A 22,128-nucleotide genomic window follows, 5' to 3' on the forward strand; every position below is an offset into this window, starting at 1 on the left:
GTGGAGTCAAAAATAAATTGCTTTTACGTCGGCAAATTTAGTTCCCAATGGCGATCGATGTGGATCGATTCCCATGATTGTTGATTTGTCGAGACTCTTCGGAAATGTAGTAATTTTTCGCAAAGAGAGGAGAAAGCTATAGCTAGCCATCGGATGAGCCTCCTGAGGTCATTTTTTATGTTTCATATTGAACGAGCCGGAATGGTGAGTCCGAAAATATGTTTTCTTTAAAAATAACCGCTTTCTTAACTCGACCGAGGCTGTTTGTGTTCCATCCTGCGGAATAATAAGTTATATCGCGATATAACACGGAAAAAGTGTCGGTATTAATTTTATAGACCTTGCAGTTTTGCGCTGTACTTCCGCGTTGATTTAAGATATCGATTTAAGATCAGGAACCCACTCGATGTGACTGTACACAAAAAATAACATTGCAATATCTATCGATGAATCTTGCTAAATGTCACAATCCATTACTTCACGCTCCGTCTGACACGTTGACATCTACTACATTGCCCTCGATATTCCGATATTCTCGTGTCGCCGACGTGTGATATTCATGGTAGAGTACCTGCGAACAATGGTCCACACCAACAAGATATTACGTATTAAATTGCTGTTTGTCTATCGATTACGCGTACTAATCCAATGGTGTTATCTGAACCTTTAATTATTTACAGTACATATTCAAAAATGTATCATTCGTCACAACATAATGTTCTACTGGTCTGGTAATCGACAGTTCCATTAGCGTATTATATGTATATACACATTGTAGCAGAAGCTATCGATCGGAAAGTGTGATCTGGACAAAATCCGGGATAGAGATTTTTTCCGCGTGATTGATTACATCATTGTTGAGTCACTATTAATCGCGAAACGATCGAGATAGTACACAGATGCATTTTAACGAACTTGCCACGTAAATTCTGAAACTCAATTACCACATCATCGTCAATGTAACCTGCGGTTTAACGGATTAAATTGTCGCTGCAACCTCGATGATACATGAGGCCAATTGATGTCGATTTGACGTAGCATCAAAGTATCGAAAAACGTACACGAAGTACTTGTTTAATTTCATATCAAAATTTTTCGATATAAAAATGGAGCCTAGTACAGATTTTTAAATGCGATAAAAAGTGTTTGGCAAACATTAGGTACGATATATATTTTACTTTGTAGATAGAAAAAAAGTACATTAGAGAGAAAGGATTTTATTAATTTAACAAGCCACCAGTACCTTTAATCGATGATCGGTAAATGTGACAACAAATTTTGTTGTTGTAATTACTGCTAGTTTGCTATATCAACCAATTATTAGTAACAGAAGCTATATAAAATCTAACCTATGTTTTGGATAAACTTTAGATTCGTTTACATAGAATTTGTAGATGATCGTGGAGTTAAGTCGAAGGAAACTGACCAAGCACAGTCTAATTAGGGAGAATACTTGACTAGAATTGATCAATTTCTTGCGATTTGAGACCTCGCAACCGTCTACGATTTATATATATATGAGCCCCTTATTTGCTAGCGATCTAGTGATTATTTGTTACATTGACGAATTAATTTGCAATCGTACAAATCAAGCGTTTTTTTAACAAATATCACATTTGTTTTTCCTTGATTTATTCCTATAATAAAATTTCTCTCAGTGTAACACACAGAAGTTATATCCATTAAAGTTATTAGTATTATTTGTGTAAATAAAAATTACGCGATTATGATGTTACTCCAGAATAAGTTATATATAATATATTTATTGTCTTGTAGAATAAATTAAGATACGTGAGTCGAGTAAGGCCCAGCATTATATAAAAGATCCATTTTTAAATTTATTACTTAAAAACGTACCTAGAATATACTTAAAAGATGTGTAAAAGAAGGAAGTAGATAAAAAAGGGCTAGGGAAATAGAATCGGGAGCAACACGTTTGTTTAATGAAACTTGTGACGAAGTGCGTATTTAAATTATTTTTATAACAGTTTGTTCCAAAGTTTAACAAGTACATATTATTTTATAATTTATTATAAAGTATTGTATAATATTATTCAACTTTCTGGAAAAATAACAAATAAATTGATTTTATGCAATCGGTAGGTATATTTTTTAAAGAACAATGACCTCTAATTAAATAAGTCCCATTTATGTGATTATTGTTATTGTTGTTTGTTTGTTATGTATAGGGATTTGCATCAGAGAATAATGATTTTTAATGCTACTAATTTTTAAAAAGCTAAAATTGCATCCAAATTGTTAGAAATTTCCAAAGATTAAAATATTAATTGTAGACCAAATTAAAGATAATGTAATGTTTAAAAGTATAGTAAGGGATTTCCTTTTTGTGATTAAAATGATTAATAATAATTTTAAAACTGATTTAGAGATTATATTTAATTTCTTTGTTATTTTTAATTTATTTTTTATTTAGGTCTTATTATATTCATATGCATGAATAAGGTCCAATATTAGAGTTTAAAAAAATATTTTTATTTACTTACAATTATTCTATACAGATAATATATTTTATTTTTATGAGTATGTAAAATAAAGATTTTATTCTCACTTAGTTTATTTCAATATAGAAATTAAAAAAAATGAAATTAATTAGATAGGTTATCGGCTTAGGTATCTTATATCTATTATATACATTATATACATTATAATATAATTATATACATTATAATATTGACTAACAATAAGCTATTAAGTGGAATGTACGGATGCATTCTACTTGATGCTCGTAACGCTCATGTAATCACTTTATTCCTATTGTTTATCAAGTATTAAACAAGGACAAATAATACTCATGAGCAAGCGTCAAATAGAACGCACTTTAAGATGATATATGAGATAAGAAAAGAACAGACAGGAAGTGGGAGGGGGGGAGGATAACCAAACATGATTAAATAATATCTTTATTCTGCTCGAAGCATAAAGGTGAACATATTTAAAAGGCTGATACACTCGATTGAAGCAATTCAGAAAGAACAATGATGTTTTAGAAATTTTGGCATGTTTTTTATTAATTACCTCCGACGTAAATAAATCGGGAATTTGAAGTTTGTACGTGCGAGATTAATTACAAATTCGCCGAGTGTACAGCTGAGAAACGTGATGTCGGACTTCCTTTGCGCTACGTCGAAAAAAGTCTCGCAAGAAGGAAGTCTGAAAATAACTTCTCGCTTCCTTTTCGCTAACGAAATATTTCGATCAAGCCTCTACGAGTATTACAAATATTGGAAATGATACTATTTCTATCAAATCTATGAAGAGATACTCATATATGTTTCGATGAGATGTACATTTCGAAATGTACATCTAAAACTAGGAACAGTTTCAGTAAATGTTTGAATGTAAATGTTTAGTGATGAGAAGACATGCATTTCATTAATGAAGTCTTGACAATATTCTCGCGTTAAGGATAGCGATGACAACGATTCCGTAGAGCGCGTACATGGGCTTATTATAATGTGCGTCCAAGTCAAGAGATGCGTATTTAGAGATTTGCACATATATTCAATTATTCATATCGTGATTCATGGCAATATTAAAGGAAAAAAAATATCAGTTAAAGCGGCAATTAATCAATGAATCATATGCATCTTTGACATCTCTATGTCTTTGCACTTTTGTATTCCTTATCGTGCATAATATCTTGTAATATCGCGCGTGATATTCTCTATATAAGTATTTATACGGAAAACACGCGGGGTATTTGTGATGGAAAGTCTCAGAAAGGAATTTGTAATGGCAGTCACTATCATGCCGGATATAAATGTGGGGTACGCGGGCTATAGATCAAAATCGATATCGGGCAGCGACATGTGTAATTCCGCTGCGGATATTCGACGGAAAAGCGATACCCATCTAATGTGACCAAACTTTCGAGCGGCAATCACTCGGGAAATCCCACCGCTGATTAGACCTATTCTGTTCTAAATGAAACGGAGATCGGCCGACCTCTCGGACTATCGATGGTCTACAAGCATCCTTAATTTTGATTAAATGTAATCTTTGCCGGAAGTCGGTGCAATTCCGCATTTCCTTCATCCCGCAGAGAAAGAGAGCGAGAGAGAGAGAGAGAGAGAGAAAAGAAACGATAGGAAACTTTTAGGATTCGCAGAGGACGGGTATTCGCGAAATCGAACAGGACAATTCAGGACACTGTTTGATATCGCGGCTAAAATCTCTTATTGCTTTTATGATAAAAATTTCCAATTTCTCCACGTTATTCACGCTATTCTATGTGAATTATGCGCTATTTCGATTTTAATTAAGATTATCCTAAAAGCTTTTACATAATATATACATGAAACTCATATTTGTTATAATCTTTTTATGATTAAACATTGAAATATATTTTTATATAGTTGCTTCTCCACAGTGAATTTAATCTTAAATTATATCGTATGTGGGCTTTTCAATTTAAATTTAAAAAATAGTATATTACATTTTTATGAAACGTATATACACTAGCGAATTAGTTTTGTCCGAGTGTATCTAAAAGATGCATTTAATACGTTACCGGCTTTTTCGCGCACCGAACGAACCCATTCCGTCGCCGCGTCGCAATATTGTATCGGCAATCGAACAAATTGCTTCCTTCTATACAGCTGGTTTTCGAATTACGAAGACCATAAATATGATTGTACCTACGGGGAATTTGTTGGCAGGAATATCGGCTACCTGCGACCGCGACCATAATTTATCAGTATCGCACGAGTAGAATTCAATCGCGAAATAAAACACCGCGTGAGGCGACCGCCGGTTGACATTTCGTCCTGCTAGGTTCCGTTCTAGGTATTTATCTTGAAATGATATCGTCCTTATAAAAGCAAAAGCGTCTTATATTGTTTTTTGGTAATGACCGTACGTGATCCAGGTATTGATATTGAAAAACATTTTGTGACGGTAGCGAAATTGATTTAGATTCTGTAGATTTCTCGATTCTTAAATTTTTCGCTATAAATATATCTTACATATTTGTACAACATCTAATTATTTGATAATATAACATAATATGAATTATTAAGTTACAAAATTGCCTTCAGAATTGTATATAGATTAATATTTGCGCGTCATTTGAAATGTTTACGTTTGAATACACATAAAACATTAGAATTTTTAACATATTTTTTTAAGTTTGATGAAGACTTATATTATATATAGAGTATCTTATAAAATGCATGATTTTAACTTTTTATTGAGAAATTTGTTAATGAATTGGACCGAAAATATCAAGGCATCGATAATTTTATTAAATTAATTCAATCTTGTGTAAAAATATCGAATCTTTGATAATTTTAGTAAATCAATCCAATTTTGAACAAAAATATCAATTATTTTAATCATAAGCGAAAAGGAATTGAACTTATAAAAATTTATTTCAAAGAATCTGTTATTAAATTGCAAATTACGGAATATTTTGAACATAAGAGTTGACAAATCTCATATAAATACGATAAATATTTTACATGTATTAAAAGAACTATAATATAAATTGTTAAATAGTTAATTTCCAGGTAGTTAAATTTTAAAATTGTACAATAGTAATAGTAACGCAAGTACGTACAATATAATTTTCTACGTATATCATGTCGTTGGCATCCGACACTCATATTCGCGCGCTTTGTAACGATACAACGGCCTTACATCATTACACGCTAATTACGTACCTGGAAGATCTGTAATTTGCAGAGGAAAGCAGTTGCTTTGTGGCACGTATCGTTTAATCTCGTAATGCTTTTGATTCACGAACGTTAACCGCTACAGCGATTATCCTATTCTGTACGCTTGCTACTGTCTTGTACTGTAAACTTACATGTACATTCATCTTGTACTTTTAAAAAGATTTTCTATTCAGAAAAGGTCAAACATATTTATAAAAGAAAACTATATCGCAAGAAACATGGACGTAATTTGATTTGTGACAGCACATTATTCTTAGTGTTAATCAAGATTAGATTAGATTAGATTACCATCGAACTTTGACAACTTCTTATTTTATATTAACTTATTTTATATTACAGTTTTACATGAATTAATATTAAAAACTTCGAATAACGTCATTACTAACGATTTAAAAAATATTAAAATTTAATATTAAAATTTTAATTATGAAATAAATTTGTTCGTGATTCAAAATATTACGATATTTACGAATTATTCCATTTAATTCAGAAGTGATATATTGCATCGATTTTTCAAGGAAATATTCCATAAATCCAAACGCGTAAATTTTACGTACATTATTATTTTCCAATTGTGTGTGTGTGAAATTAAATTGCCCATTGCGGATTAGCAAGAATACATCTGTATTCGTGGAAACTAACCAAGCAATCATCCACTTCTTAACTCTGCCGTCTCATGTCGAGGACGATTTTAATCATGATGATTAAATGAAAGCATAGATACACGTATTATGCCATTTAAGTTCTTTATCTCGATTTTGTCGACAAATATCACGCGTTCAATAGAATCGTTGCAACCGGCGTTATTGCCATCGAAACGAAGATGAGACGCGATCGTATTATTTCAGACAGCGATTTTACTACTGTATGGCAACTAAACGTAAAATGCATTTTACAATACATGTATTCTAAGATTGGTTTCCGCGGTTTTCCGAGAAATTGGAGCCGTGGAAACCCGAAGTGCCTCGCGCGGATGTATTCCTCGCGACGCGACGCAAACTGCGTTTCCATAGAATACGAGTAATTCAGCGACTCGAATTACTCCTCTCGATACAGCGTTGTTACTCGCAGCTTAATTCCAGAGAGAGTAGAGAATGTCGACGTGGAATCCGAACGTGCGCTTATTACACCACGAAAAGATCGCGACGCCGAGCGTTGAGCAATCGCTTGGTGGACGAGCCCGAAGGTTCTGCTTTCGCGCAAAGGCCATCGAGAATATATCTCCGCTCCTTCTTCGTGGTTCACCTTCTCCTCCCTGGTTCACCTTCTCCTACTCCGCGGAATCTGCAGGTCGCAGGTGTTCGAGCCGGCTATCGGCATCGCTTGGCCGCCGTGCCGGTTTCAGACTTCAGTCACCGCCTGGTCGTCGCCAGGTTCAGCAGCTTTCTCTGCACTGCATTTTTTTATTACGCTTTTATTATGCTCGTGCAATAGAAATCTCTGATTGTTTCCGGTAAAATTTAAATCAATCTTTTATCGCAGCGGTGGTCGATATAATTCATCGGTCACTGAATGTCTTTGATAAGATTACGATGATATCGCAGAAATTTTAACCCGGTCAGCGTGATGTATTTTATTGGTGAAGTGGTGTGTGTACATGGCCGATTCAGTTCTGTAATTCAATATTAATGTGTATCTTTATCATTCGCTTGACACATAAATAAGTACATACGCCTATTTGTTTCATAAGTGCAACATATAAAGACTATATAAAGACGGTAAGTTAGTTTTATGTATTATAGACTCTGAGACAAATATTACTCCAGAATCGAAAAAGGTTTATATAATATTTTTGTAAATTTGTTTGAATATTTTACATGGTAAAATTTACGAATTTTTATATCGTTATATAAATAACTTGCCGCATGATCGCGCGAAAAATATAAACAATATAAACTCATTTTAAATAATCATTTTAAATAATTTCGCATTTCTAAAATCATGATAAGTACATAAGACGGATAAAATACAGTCACGTATCTATATTTAACAAGTAAAATTGCCGTTATTTTTACCGCTATTAGAGTGTGTAAATAGTAGCCTTGTCCATGTGACGCTACTTTCACCGATTTGTATTACGACCATATTATTGCGCGACGAAATTTCTTTACTACTACCGTTGTAATTTCGTTATATAACTTGTACATTTCAATTTGATGATGACAACTTGACTTTGATTTATTCAGCCACCTTGCAAATTATCATTACATTGGCCAAGTACACGAAACTTCGGAGAACATGTTAACGTTGGGCGAATTATACAGTAAAGGGACGCTTTGAATCAACTTTTATTATCTTAAGTAAGTCTCGATTCATTGTTGCAGCGTTTTCAAGTGTAGTGAGTTTGAATCTAACCCAAGTCGGTTAATTAAAAAATATCATAACTTTATCCAATTAAAAATCAAACTAGAGCACGTGACGTTTTCATTTTACTTCGACTATAGGTAGATTTAACCTACTGCATTCGAATGCTATTAATCAGTAAAAAAGCAAACCAATAATAGATATCGATGATTTGTCATAAATCTAAGATAATCGATTCTATCATTAACATGACATATTTTATTTAAAATCCAATTATGTGACCGAATTGTCGAAATACTTGCAAATTCGTCACTTTAATAATAATTGGTAGTGTATGCGGAAAATTGAATTGATTTCAAATTTTGGTTACAATAGAACGAGTGCGTATTTTCGATAACGAGCATAACGATGAGTGATGTCAAACTCATTATCGAGAACAATTCGAAGGGCGAATTATGTCATAACGTATCGCAAAAATAACTAACCCGTCGTAATTGTTGAATATCTATTATCAGAAACCGCTTACAGCTTTGTATGCCACATGATATAATTCATAATTATAATTTTAACAGAGGAGCTAAAATAATTACGTCACAAATTTACATCTCAATCTGCCGATGTCTCACATTCGAAGTCAATATTTAATTTCAATATTTCGATTTTGAGAAATATCGTATTTACGATAGAATTACCCTTTTTGAATATGGAGTTTTTTTATTATATCACATTTTATATTTACATTGTATATACATATATTACGTAATCTTATTCTATATTCTCGAAACAAAAGTGGATAAAATGGTTAGCGCATTATGAATCGTTTATGTGTATCGTCTAATTAAATTCCAATATCGGAATAATTGTCAAAAAACTTGGATTCTCCCCCTTTGTCCATTTCGCTTCAATATCTTATAAAAAAGTTGGCGAACAGAGAGAATCAGCTCCGGTAAAGCCGAGGAATTTAAGTGGTCCTTACGTGTTTGCCCTTTCTATCGCTATGCGCGATTACTTCCGGTAACGGCGCTACACGATAGGAAGTAGCTAGCAAAACATCGACTGAAGGAAGAGAAAGCGGAAGTACATATAATATCTCACTTATAGCCAAACTCAGCTAGCAGTCAGTCGCGATTTTGATAGCTTATGATACTCCGTTACTTCTCCTAAGTCGCACTAATAAATAACAATGAGCGCGATCAGCATTCTGAAATATCAGCGTTCTCAATCGCTTTTGTCTTCTCCATTTATTTGCAACATTTATTCTTCATTTTTTCCACGATCTCTTTATATGAAAAATATCGCTTATGTAAGCATGTCGACATCAGTCCGACAGTCAATGAATCGGACATACTAACATGATTAAAATGCGTTAACGTTAAAGAGTACCGTTATATAGCAAATTTTATTCAATGAAAATATTATTTTCCTCATATATATACATCGTTGAATAAATTTTAAACGTAAAGGTATATTACATAAAATCACGAAAGAAGAGTGATGAATCTGACTTTAATGAAATCATTGATGAATAATTATTGGCTTTAATAAATATTTATTTTTATCGTAATTTAAACATTAAATGTCGATTTAATGTCATACTTTTTTGATTAAAAAATAACTCGGGATTAAAATATATTTGTACGCGTGGTCATTCACTGGCAAGCGGTCATTCACATACTTTATCCCGTTCGTCAAATTCCGTTCGCTGCTGTTCGGCATTCTGTGACGATCTGTAACAAATCCACTTGGATGGAATTTAAATTGAAGCGCTGCCATTGGCATCGCGATAAACTTGAGAAGCGAACTATGCGCGCGTGCGTGGAGATTCTTCAGTGCACCTTTATTCGCACCAGCGTTAAAGTATGCAGCGAGTTATGTGCGTCGATTAAAGTCAATCAGAATCTATCGATAGTATGCGACCGATATGTGTGTGTGTATATATACAATATACATATATATATATATATATCCTTGTATTTTCGACCTTTGTGGAAATATTCCAAATATGAAACACGATTTCCCGTTTCGACGCCTGTTTCTGATTGCGCGTCTGTCGCAAATGGCGAACGGCGAACGGCGAATCTACGCACCGATGCGACGGCGACGCAGCGATAAATAAGCCGCTTATGCGGTAATCTAATACTGTAGTCGTCTCTCTTCTGCCGCGGGCGCGCTTATGTAGCGGTGCGGAATGCGCGTATTAACCAAAGCTAGGAAAGAGAAAGGAGCCGGAGATTCTCTTGGATAAGCATCGGTAAAATAATACTGGCAACAGCGAAGAACAACCTCGGTGAAAGAGGATAGACGTCAGCACACGCGCCGTGGAATCGGATATACACTTTGTCGACTGATACGCCGGATTTGACTGATCACGACGACGACGTCGCGTTTTGATTTCGTGCTGTAACATGTTTGGGAATCCCGCGGGACTCGCGTTAAATCTTATTCGACGTTCTCGCCGAATAGCTCTAAGCTATGTAAGTTCTAGAGCGTAACTTTGTAAAGCACTATTAATGCAGGAGTTAGGTATAGGAATTTGAGATACGGTAGACATTTAAGACATTTATAATTCAACTGATTGTATCGCGCGCCTTGGGATTACAAGAGAAGATCAATGATGAACGATTCCTATCGTCGTATTTTTAAAGCTGAAAATTGCGCTTATTGATAATTAGCAGGGATGAAAAAAAAAATAATACGTAACGCTGTTACTTTTACCGTTAATTTTTATAACATAATTTGGTTACAATTTTTTTACGATAGTGACTATAATTAACTGCTACGCTAATGTTGAGAAATTCACTTTTGAAAATAATTCGTCTCTCACCTTTACGCACTACTTATTGAACAAAGCAACTTGTTACTTGTACTGAGGTACAAATACTAATTATTAATATAAGTACTAGTATTCGCAAAGAAAATTAGGTGTTATTCATCTTGTTGAGCTCAAACTAGAGTTTTAATAACATGACGTGCGTTGCCCTTGATTCGCTTTTGTCTGTCATAAAGTCGCGGTTACTGCAAGCTACGTCGTCGCGATCTGACCACTTCCCGTTCACTGGATGCAATCTCTTAACCTTGCACTTCAGCCACCAACTTCCTAGCTGCATACGATAGCTCGGCACGTGCGAGCGACAGAGAGTCGAGTTCACTCGTATTGCACGAGGCCGTCGTTTCATTACGTCGTTTGTTACATTGCCGAATTAGGTCGAAGCTTTATGAGGTGAACTTTACACCATGGCTGCACTGGCAGGTTGTAGCAACTTTAAGCACCGTTCATCGAAAAGGATATCATCCGCGTCCTATCCGCGACATTGCTGAAAAATACACACACATTTGAGAATTCTCTCTCTCTCTCTCTCCCTCCCTCTTTCTAAATATTACTTTACTTTGGAAGAAACTATACAACGCTTGATATCTTTATTTTTTTATTCAAACGAAATTACATAACAAAATACAATTATCTAAGAGACATCTGCGATTTCTGTCTCTTTTAAAATTGTATTAACTATATGCAGTGTGTAGAAAGCTCAAATTAACTTGAAAAAAACTAACGCTAAAAATTTTATTATAAAATCGTTAACAATGTCAGTGAATGTTTTTCAATGTGAATGTTTTTCAATGAAAATTTTGTTATGCAAAAAAACTTGGCGTCAAGTTTTTTTACATAAAAAATTTTTTTATTTATTAAAGGCCATTTGAGTTTTAATCTTTAAAAGTAGTTATACAACATTAGTGTTTTAACGAAATGTATTTTCTGTTTATAATTGGTGCATTTTAAAGATTTCACACATTAAAAAAAAAAATTATTACTTTAATGGTTTGGAAAATAAGTTTGAAATAGGTTTGGAATAAAACACCTTTCTTTTACCTTTTTATAAAAAAAATAATTTTAATGCGATATAATAAAGAGCAAAAAATAAATAGGTACATAATAAACAATTGAATTAACAGAATACATCTTAAGAGTACGGTTGAACTTTAAAATTTGATATTAATAAAACCGAAGAAAGTTCATCAGGATTACATTTGCTTGCACAAAGCTATCAGTTTTCATAAAAATTAGAGAGGTAGAGAGCTTATGAACATCTCTTGCTAACGGATGCGCATCGGTGTTGCACACGAGATTACTGGGGATCGTTTCAATTAAGTCGTAGATTTATTTTTCGTCTCATTTACATCAATGATCGGAGCTGCCTTGCGAAGCTCACAATTGCTATGAAATAATCCGTCTCGCCGATGTTAGATAGCGGCGGACTTTTATCGCGTTCCCAACTGCGCCGATCGATTTGGAACGAGAAAGTTCCGCTTCTTCGTCCTATAGCAAACGAGATCATTACGAGAAGTGCTTTACTCGTAGATTACCCGATTCCCTAAGTAGATTTCTCAAATTAGGCAATATAAATAATCAGACGGTAGCTTTGTATCCGTCGAGTGTCTTCGTACTTTTATTCTATCCACTCTTACAGAGTATTTTTATTACTTCCACGATTAAACTAATACTTCTACCAATTGTGTATCACGATATATATTAATCGTCTTATTAATTAAAAAATGTAGTTACCAGTAAACTCTTAAAGAGTTGTGATCAATTCAATTATATTAATATATTAATATATTAATTTTACTATTATATTAATATAACAGTAAAAGTCTAAACTTTTCCGAGCCGTTTCTCATAAGAGCATTTGAAATGCAAAACCGTCCGAGCAGCACAGCGTTTACGTGACGTACAATATACGCGACTCGTGATTAGTCGATAGGAGTAATTTCTCCCGCGATGCTTTCCCGTCGGAGGAAAAAAATTTTCCTCGGTTGACCGCGAGTTATCGGGAAAGTTTTAAAATACAGCGAAAGGAAACATCGGAAACAGCGGTAGCGGGACACGCGTTCGTTCGTCATACATATAAATCCATCTATTCAATGTCATGAAGGAAGGATGAAAGAAAAGATAAAAAAAAAAAACTTTCGGTAGGCTTTTTGGATATCTGCCAAAAACTCGAGAATCCGAGTGGAATTCCGCAGTGGAGTTCGTCACGCCGAAAGGTTTTTGCGCGCCGAGGCACATTGCGAAAGAATACAACGTGTAGCGTTGCAATCGTTCCATTTCGACGGGATTGCGACCAGCAGCGTCGTAGAAACGAAGATCAAATTATTTCTGTATCTAAATTCCAGTTTGTTCGACTTTAAATTGCAAACTTGGGAAACCACCCTGGGAAAGACGAGAAAGCTCCTGCGGAAACCTATAATTAGGATGGAGCTCATTTTGGAACCCGAAGGCGAGTTTCACAGGTATTATACGTGTGTTCTTAAAGAGATGAGTACAGTTACGAAAATGGGATAAAAACAGGAAGATATTAAAGAAACATTACCAATTATTTAGTTGATATAATGAGCGGTATATCTTGTTGACATATTGCGAACATGCTCGTGTGTAGAAACGTTGAATAATTTATCGCGCAATATTATTCCATCGTGGTGTATAACGTAGACAATTTCCCGCTTTTAAACAATGCAAGAGAGACGTGAAACTAAACGTACAACGCATCCAGAGGCTCTTTCGAAAGCCACGCTCATCATTTTACAGACTCTTATTGATTGACATATTAGAAGTGAGAATGAGAGAAAGTTGAAATTGCTTGCACTCTTCCGCAATCAAGTCTTTACATATTTACGGTAGGATAAAAGTTATCGATATATCTAATTTCATGGTACATAATTAAAATTTCATGAAGAACGCTGAACCTTATGCTTTGTAATTGAAATAAAAAAATTTTGTTCACGGTAAAATATGTTCCGTTTACAGACAAATCCAAGTTCTTTGTATTGTAATCCCATTGATGATGAACAGAATAATTTACTATACGCTTATCTTGAAAGACAAGAGTTTTAACAGACACCCCAGATATTTAGATATAAATTAGTTTTTGATTAAAAATAATTGGTAATTAGTTGCAGAGACTGATCTGATTGCACGAAAGTGCGCTTCATTATACATCTTTTGGCGAGTGAACAAAAAAGGGGGACGCTTCTCTATTTGTACTTATGAAAGAGCATGGGGCGGGTAAACATTATTTAAATTGGGCAATCTCACGGGACGATTACGTCTGCGGTTTCGCTAATTGCATAGCACCGTTGCACAGCTATGGCGAAACGTGTCGCGTCGAACAAAAAATTCAGGTGCACGATTGCAGTTTGCGGAAAGCTCGAAATTCCCGCGCGAAATGTCGTCATTAATAAAGCGCTATGGTGGTGCTTGCACGGTGCCGGTGATCACTGGATAATAAAGATAATTAGACAGTATTCATCACAGATGCTGCAATGGCGCAAATTCACGAGACTTGTCCGAAGAATGATGTCACTTGACATTTAAATACAATCAGACATCTCGAACGCGTGTCCATGATAATTCTTCTTCGCTCTCACACACAATCATAATGATTTTATAATACATCCTGATTTGTCTTTCTCACGTTGACCTCTTTTACTTTGTGATATTAAAATGTCAATTAACCGTGCATTTCATTTTATGACGATAATATAATAATTTTTCGTTCGTAAATTATGCAATGTTTTATTTGGTTGAACTTATGACCTGGTGTTACGTATACCACTTTTTAATAAATAGCGTAAATAAGAAGAGAGATATTTTATATTGATGATGCCACAAATGTCAAACTAGAATAAAATGAGAACTAATCTCCTGTTTATAAAAAGAAAATAAGTACAAGGACCTTAAAGAAATTTATTATAATTGGCACACATTTGATCGAGAAAAATATTTCATAATTTAACAATCAATCAATTTCATAACAACTTTAGTCTCGCAAACACCGACAATCCTCGTGGATTAATAACGTATTATGCTATATTTGATTCGATTTGCAAATCAATAATCTGTTATACATACATAATTAAATTATTCATTTAATATTAACATATGTATGCTGTCCTACGTGAATGTTATCAATATAAGATTATCAACTATAGCATTAATTTCATTTTATCTCATTTACGAAAAATAGAATTTCATCGACGATTAATCAATAATAGCGTCACGATTGGAAATCTGTGCGGATAATTAAATTATTAATTCGAACAATAGATAATTATCGCTATTAATATAAAAATTGTTTACGCGATTATTGCTTTGGTATAAAATTAAGTGTAAAAAAAATACATTACTATGCCATTATTTTTCAATTGAATAACGAAATTATCGATACGCTAGTTTAACGCGAGCGTTGAAGTTGTTGCCGTGCATTGCGATGCCTTCCGTTTGTAATACTTTGCCGATCGATGGATTAACTACATCCAGCTAAAGTCGTCGTCGGAGCGCTCAACGGCTCGCTATTTGTAGTAACGCAAACGTTTGCTCTGACGACGCGATAACATCGAAGATAACGAGCCCGATCGCAGTTAATGCCCGTCGGAAGCCTGTACGTGACTTCGTGACCGATGCCGCTTAATTTCGTGGGGATCGATCGTTGTCACGCGTGACTATCGGTTCCCGTGCTGGCTCGCAAACGAAGGAACGTTCGCATCGATTATTGCCAATTGTTGGTGCAAAAATGATACAAATATTTACCGATATCCAGAGTGTATCTCGCGTTTACGCTATAAGTATTGTATCATTACGATCGTATCATGATGCGTATTCTCGAACGAGAACGTATTGTCGTATAGAATTGAGTGAAAAGGAATGATAAGTAATACGGATAGTCGACGGATTAAATTTTCCGCTCGATATAAACTTCTCGTCGTCGAATTTGAAGAACGATTCGAGAACGCCCTAATTTTCCGCGATAAACGGCTCGCCTCGCTGTGACTTCGACTTGCGGACTCGCGCGTTCATCTCGTTTTCATAAAACTCGACGGTCTCATAATATGCTAATGCGCGAACTAATAAAAATTCAGTAGTACGACGAAAGTACCGCGAAATTTTATGCGGCGATTGCGGGTGGCGGGTAGCTTTTCGGGAATGCGCGTCGCGTCCTCCGTGGTAGTGGCTGCTTAAAGGCTGTTTTTGCATAAGAGGACGAGATGAGGATAGAGGGAGAGATGTCAGGTTTTTATGTTAATCCTTAGCGGGGAAGATTTTTGTTTGGCGTTTGGAGGTAATGGAATGGAACAAAGTCGCGGAATTTAAGATGCCTCCTTATTTTCTCTTCACGCCGCCGCTTTACCACTTTACGTGCCACTCGTTGACCTTTGAAGCTGAATGACGAAACTCTCGCGATGCGAACGGTACATTTCAACCGTTTATTCGAGATTATTGTTCCCGGAAGAGTATTACGTAAAATTATCAAATCTGTTAAATTAACCTCCTCACACGCTTTTTTCACGCACACGAAATGTAAGGTACACTTTAAAGTACATTTTTTTTAATTTCGCGACGATGCTATTATACGCGCTATCGTGGAGCAAATTGATCATCATTTCGACTTCGATCTTCTCTGGAAGCGAATTACGCAACGATATTTCGTAACCGCCGAAGAGAAACCACGCGTTGACGCATCGTCGAAAGCCCGCAACATTCCATGTGACACCTCGCTCGAATGTTGCTCGAATGTTCGTGAGAATTATTGCAGAATGTGATGGCTTGGTTCCTGAACTATGTGCGCCGCGCGGTGGCGACGCGGACGCGAGAAAGGATGCGAGAGAGATTACTTACGGAGGGGGGGAGGGGGAGAGGTCTTCTTCGCCATTGGGAAAGTATGTCGTTGAAAGGTCAGCGCGTTTAACTCACTTACTCATTTACTCATGGAGGTACACGCGCGAGTTATTGCCGCTTCCTCCTTCCTCCACATTTATTTCTTGCCGGACCAATGTCGATCCTCAATTATTACATTAGCGCGTAATAAAGAAAATTGCTCAACGTTTCTCAGTACAATACAATAATTCACTGCGACGATCATATAAAAGAAACTTTAAACACATAAAGATACTTGATGCTGATAAATATACTGGAAGAATTTATTGACACGTCTGAGTCCTTGGTGTTTCTGTAAACAATTAAAATCATTGTTATATACATCATTGTCTTATGTATACCTTGAATCAAAACGAGTTCATGCTTCTTTTAACACGATTAAAACATCTTTATTCCCGTTTATTTTTGTTGCTTCCGTTTTCTCTTTCTTTATGCATTTTTGTAAATTTGAATTTTAGTAGGACACGAACGATTCCTTTTACCAGCAATAAAATAGTTCTTTCTTCTTTCAAGACGTCGACTTGCGCATGATGGAGTCTGCGGATTATTTACTCCAGCCGCAGACACAAAAGATTACACCGACGAGACAAAAGTAAATCCTTTTCTTCCTCCCTCTCTCCCTCCCCCCCCCCCCCTCCTCTCTCCCTTTCTCGCTCTCGCTCTCGTCTTGAAGAGAACATTTTATTTCGTTTCCTTTCGGTACTGGGCTTTATACTTGATCTTTAGAATCCCAATGCACCGTTTTACCTGCGAACTAATATCTCTCGTCGAATTATTCTAATGGAATATTACAGTCACGACGTAATTTCGCATTTACATGTAAAAGTATATGAACATTTCAGAACTACGTCAACCGAAACAGAATTAAATCACAAGAATACTCTTGTTCGGTTTCCACGTTTCAATCTCGTGCTTTATATAAAATTACAAATTCGGCTTTCAAATTGTATTTTCTTGCAGATCTCTGCGAAGGAATTACTGACAAGCGAATTTAACGATGGGACTGGGAACGCGGAACTGGAATTGAAACCGCTCGACAAAATATTAAATTTCTATTCTATCCTGCGTTAAAGTTATTCTTCCGCGAAATCAAACTCTACTTGGTATCGACATCCTTTTATAAATGTTCGTACGTCGCCAACACACAGCGGAATTACTTGGAATATCGCGAGCCCATTCGCGAATTCTGGCCGATTGCCAAGGTCGATCGTGGGCGAGTGGATTTACACCGAAGGCATTGGAAGTCCTTAACGGACTCTTCCCTCTAATCCCTCCTATCGTAGAAGGAAGATTCGGTAAAGTGCTTACCATCGCTTCCTGGCAAGACACTACGGAATTTCTAACATCAGATTATTTTCTAACATTAGACGAGATCAATTCGTTAGTCTTCTTCATAAAGTTATACGATTAATAATGTATTACACCGAAAGCAATATTTGGTACGTATAATTATTTTGGTATGTACACTTATTTTATTGAAACTGAAACTTTTTTATTTCTCTATTTAAAAAAAAATTGTATCGTTCTAATCAAAATTTCGTTGGAGTAACAATATGATTAAAATTTTGATTAGAACAATATGATTTTTAAATGAGAAAGTAAGAAAATTTCTGTTCGACAACTGGAGCACATAGCAACAAAATAAATGATTACGTATGTAGGTACCAAATATTTTTCTACAAAAACATCTTAATATTATTTCTCGGTATTTCAAATTCTCGCTTTACATTTCAATTTCGTGCAATTATACATTAAAATACATTACGTGACGACATTTTCTTAGGAAAGGTATTATGTAAAAACCGCTCGACGACTCGGGACAACCAAGTTTTTATTGCGGTACGCAGAATCGTGCAATTATCTCTTGCGGTTAACGACTCGTCGCGCACCTCTCGATTTCGCAATCGCGCAAGTCGCTCAACTTAATTTCCCGCAGTTCGCCTGCAGTCAACGAAATTAGACTAATCGTCCCCACGCAATTTGTCGTTTTGTCGCGTGCGATTAGCCAATCGGCTGTCTCTGCTCGAGCACGGATTTTCGTGATTTTCTGTTCTCCCTGCAACACTGCAACTGTCTTTTAGTTATAGTCATAACGACAACCGCAATGGAGCGATTTAGATTTCTTCGTACGCGCTATGTAATTCGATGCGTAAATTCGTACGCTCGTAATTTTGATGCATGCCTTATTATATCCGCCCACCGTTTGCTTCCAATAATGATTAAAGCGGGAAATACCCATAATGAGGTATAAAATATCTCGATAGCTACCGATATCGGCTGCCGCTATTTTACGTGTTATCGTGTAGAATTCCATTTAATTCACCTTGGATTACGCTTTCCCATTGTATTTATCTGTGATGATTATTTCTCCTCTTTGAATGCCAGAGAAACGAGATAACGACTATCATATTCTATGATAATACAGTCTCGTACAAAATATCAATGTCCATACAACTCCTCCCCTACAATCTTAATTACAAATATATCTAAAATATCTATATCTAAAAAAATCGAAAGTTTATATTTGCGTAAGAAAGTGCTTGTTGTACGTTTCATCATTTTAATGTTATACACGAAGGTATCGTTAAAGGTATCATTCATTAATCTCATTCACGACAATGTTTTGTATACAAACGTCTATTTAAACGGATACTTATGTTATAATAGATGTATATATAAAGACAATCCTACCCGTTTTATGCCCTTTCGTTCACGTCCACATATTCTCAGTGGAATTTATCACCTTAACCCCTTCTTCGCTTTATCATCCCCTCTACGTCGGTAACTTTTCGAAGATAAAAGCAAAGTTTCGTGGGGTCTCTGGACGACTCGAGTTTCCGCTCAGTGTCGCCTGCGACGCATACGCATAAATCCGCGATCTACATTGCGGTCTTGCACGGGAATTTATTCCCTTTTAAAAGATATCCGCAGATAGAAGCGCGGGAGAGTATTTCCGTGGCCAAGGGCAATTTCCTTCTTTTTTATCGTGCGAACACGACGAGCGGTCGGTATTTTTATGGCAGACCCGTTCCGCATGTCGGATTACGTCACGCTTCGCATCGAGCGGATATCTTCCGGTACATGATAGACGTAATCCGATCTCACATTTTTTCACCTTTTAATATGAATTTTTGTGTGAATAATCCAGACTTCCGTTCTCACGATAGAATCGCTAATCAGACAACAGTCGTCTACAGAACGCGCCATCTCCCTGTGAATGTTTCCTACTCTCGTTAAAAGTAATTGTCAAAGAATTTTAAAATCGATTGTATCGGGACGCCCCCTCCCCCCCCCCCCCGGCCGTTCGTTCACGAAATCTCACGGGGCGGAAATTACATTCGGCCGGAGATAGGGAAAAAGCGCGGAAATTGCGACAAACAAGACGCGTCTTGTTTTACATCTCCAGCGCATGCACTCAGATGATGAACAACCTCTGCGTAACTCGCGCCGCCACGGGCGAGAACGTCCCCTTTCTTCTCGCCTTCCGCGCCGCCATCGTAATATCCTCATAATTCATACGGGAAGAAAGAGTAAAGAGATTACGTTGTCCAGCAGGAACGCGGGCAGCTTTCTTCCGTAAAGCTACAATGCCTCTCTGCAAGTTCTAGGTGTATCCGCAGCCAATTACCGTCTTAGACGCACTGTCTTGAAAATACCGTCCTGTCATCGCCAAAAGTTATGGTTCCTGGCTTCTTTTCTTCGTATCAGGGTGAAGTAAAGGAAGGTACGATACTTTCAAGGATTTTCGCAACCATTCGGGAATCATTTTATTTTCTTTATTTTTTTGTGTACGACAAATTAGAAATAAAAGGCCCTAAGCTGGGTGTGGATTTTTAATTACTTACAAGGAGAGGACGCGTCGTGATAATAACCGATTGCGACGAAACTCGTTATAGCGTTATAGGTCTGCATGTCAAATGATACTGGGATATATGCGTTTTTTTTTCAAGCGTTTGTGAGAAAATCGATTAAAAATACTAAATCGTTGAATATTGGTTTTCAATGATTTTTTACTCAAATATTATCAACTTTACAGAAAAACAGCGAGAGACAAAAATTGTTTATTTTCTTCTCTAAATTGTTTATTTTCTTTTCTAAGAATTTTTTCAGAATTTAAAAAAAATTTTTTAATATCGCACTACACGAAGATAAAAAGAAGTTGATAAAAAGTTCTTAAAAAATTTTTAAAGTTCTATGAGAAGAAAATGAATGATTTTTGTCTCTTACAGTTTTTCTGTAAAGTTGATAGTATTTGAGTAAAAAATTATTGAAGTCCAATATTCAGTAAACTTTTTAATCGATTTTCTCACAAACTCTTGAGAAGCACATTATATCTCTTTATCCAGTATCACTTGACATGCAGACCTATCGCTATAACGAGTTTCGTCGCAATCGATTATTATCATGTCGCGTCCTCTTTTTGTTAAATAATTTTGATTATGAATTTATATTATACTGTATATCCAATTCTGCAAACTGCGCTGAATTTTACTCTTACCCTACTAGATACAATTTGGTGCCTCATCACTAGAATCTGTTCGTTTTTTCACTTATTCAGAAAAATTCATTCTTCTCTAAAAATACATACTTTCAATTTTCTAGAATAAATATTGAAACTCATTTTGGAAAACAATAAAATGTAATATAATTATAAAGACTCATAAGTTTGGGAAAAAATGGCATTTGATATAAAAAAATTATAACTTTTTATAATAAATGAATATAAAAAAATCACTCCAAGATTTTGTAGTTTAAATGAAGTTTTGAAAAAAAAAAAAAAGAATTAAAATTTCGAATTCTACAAAAAGTTGAACACATGAATATGAGTAATTTTCAATAAGGAAAAAAATAAGAAAAATCGAATTAAAATATGCAGTTTTTTATTTTGTTGTAAAATAATGTATTTTTTAATGAAAAAAAAATGTGGATATACATTTAGATAAATATGTAAAGAAAAGCGTGACTCACCTTTTTAGCTCCATTTTATCTATAAAATAATTAAAAAATTTTTTTAATGAAAACAAACATTCAGACATTAATTTAGAATGAAAATAGAACTTATAATAATTTTGACACAATTTTTATCTTGCACAAAAAGCACCCTTTGTATACTTAGGTGAATCACTGTTGACGTCTTACGTCAACTTAAACTGCACGCCTGTAAAAATCACAGATTGACGGCCGGGGTCGCGTTATCACGCATAGGTCTTCCTCATTACAAACTTTTTTTACAGGGAGATAACAAGCGTCGAATTCATTGAGCTTGTGAGAAATTTGCACGAACAGGAATCGCTCGGTTACTAGTGACCCTCCTTAGGAGGGTAAGGATTAATTTTCAATCTTGAAGCGCAATCCTAGAACAGAATTATAGAGCAGTAATATTACAAAATAAATTAACCAGCAATTTAATAATTTAAT

The 22,128-nt window shown here is 35.4% G+C and overlaps 1 protein-coding gene across 3 annotated transcripts in view; it reads left to right on the forward strand.

Annotated features, from left to right (window-relative positions):
* The window catches only part of Pgant9 (polypeptide N-acetylgalactosaminyltransferase 9), a 225,834-nt gene that overhangs the window by 66,939 nt on the left and 136,767 nt on the right, over window positions 1-22,128 (forward strand). The window contains exon 1 of one of the 3 annotated variants that reach the window (XM_011064870.2): window positions 7,010-7,414. The exons of the other annotated variants lie outside the window; for them this stretch is intronic. The gene's annotated coding sequence lies outside the window, so the exon portion shown is untranslated. Of the gene's footprint in view, window positions 1-7,009; window positions 7,415-22,128 lie in introns of those variants that run through there. 3 annotated transcript variants of the gene reach the window in all.

Source organism: Acromyrmex echinatior, chromosome 15 (assembly GCF_024713525.1).
Source record: "Acromyrmex echinatior isolate Ae372 chromosome 15, ASM2471352v2, whole genome shotgun sequence".
In the NCBI taxonomy this organism is placed as follows: Eukaryota; Metazoa; Arthropoda; class Insecta; order Hymenoptera; family Formicidae; genus Acromyrmex; species Acromyrmex echinatior.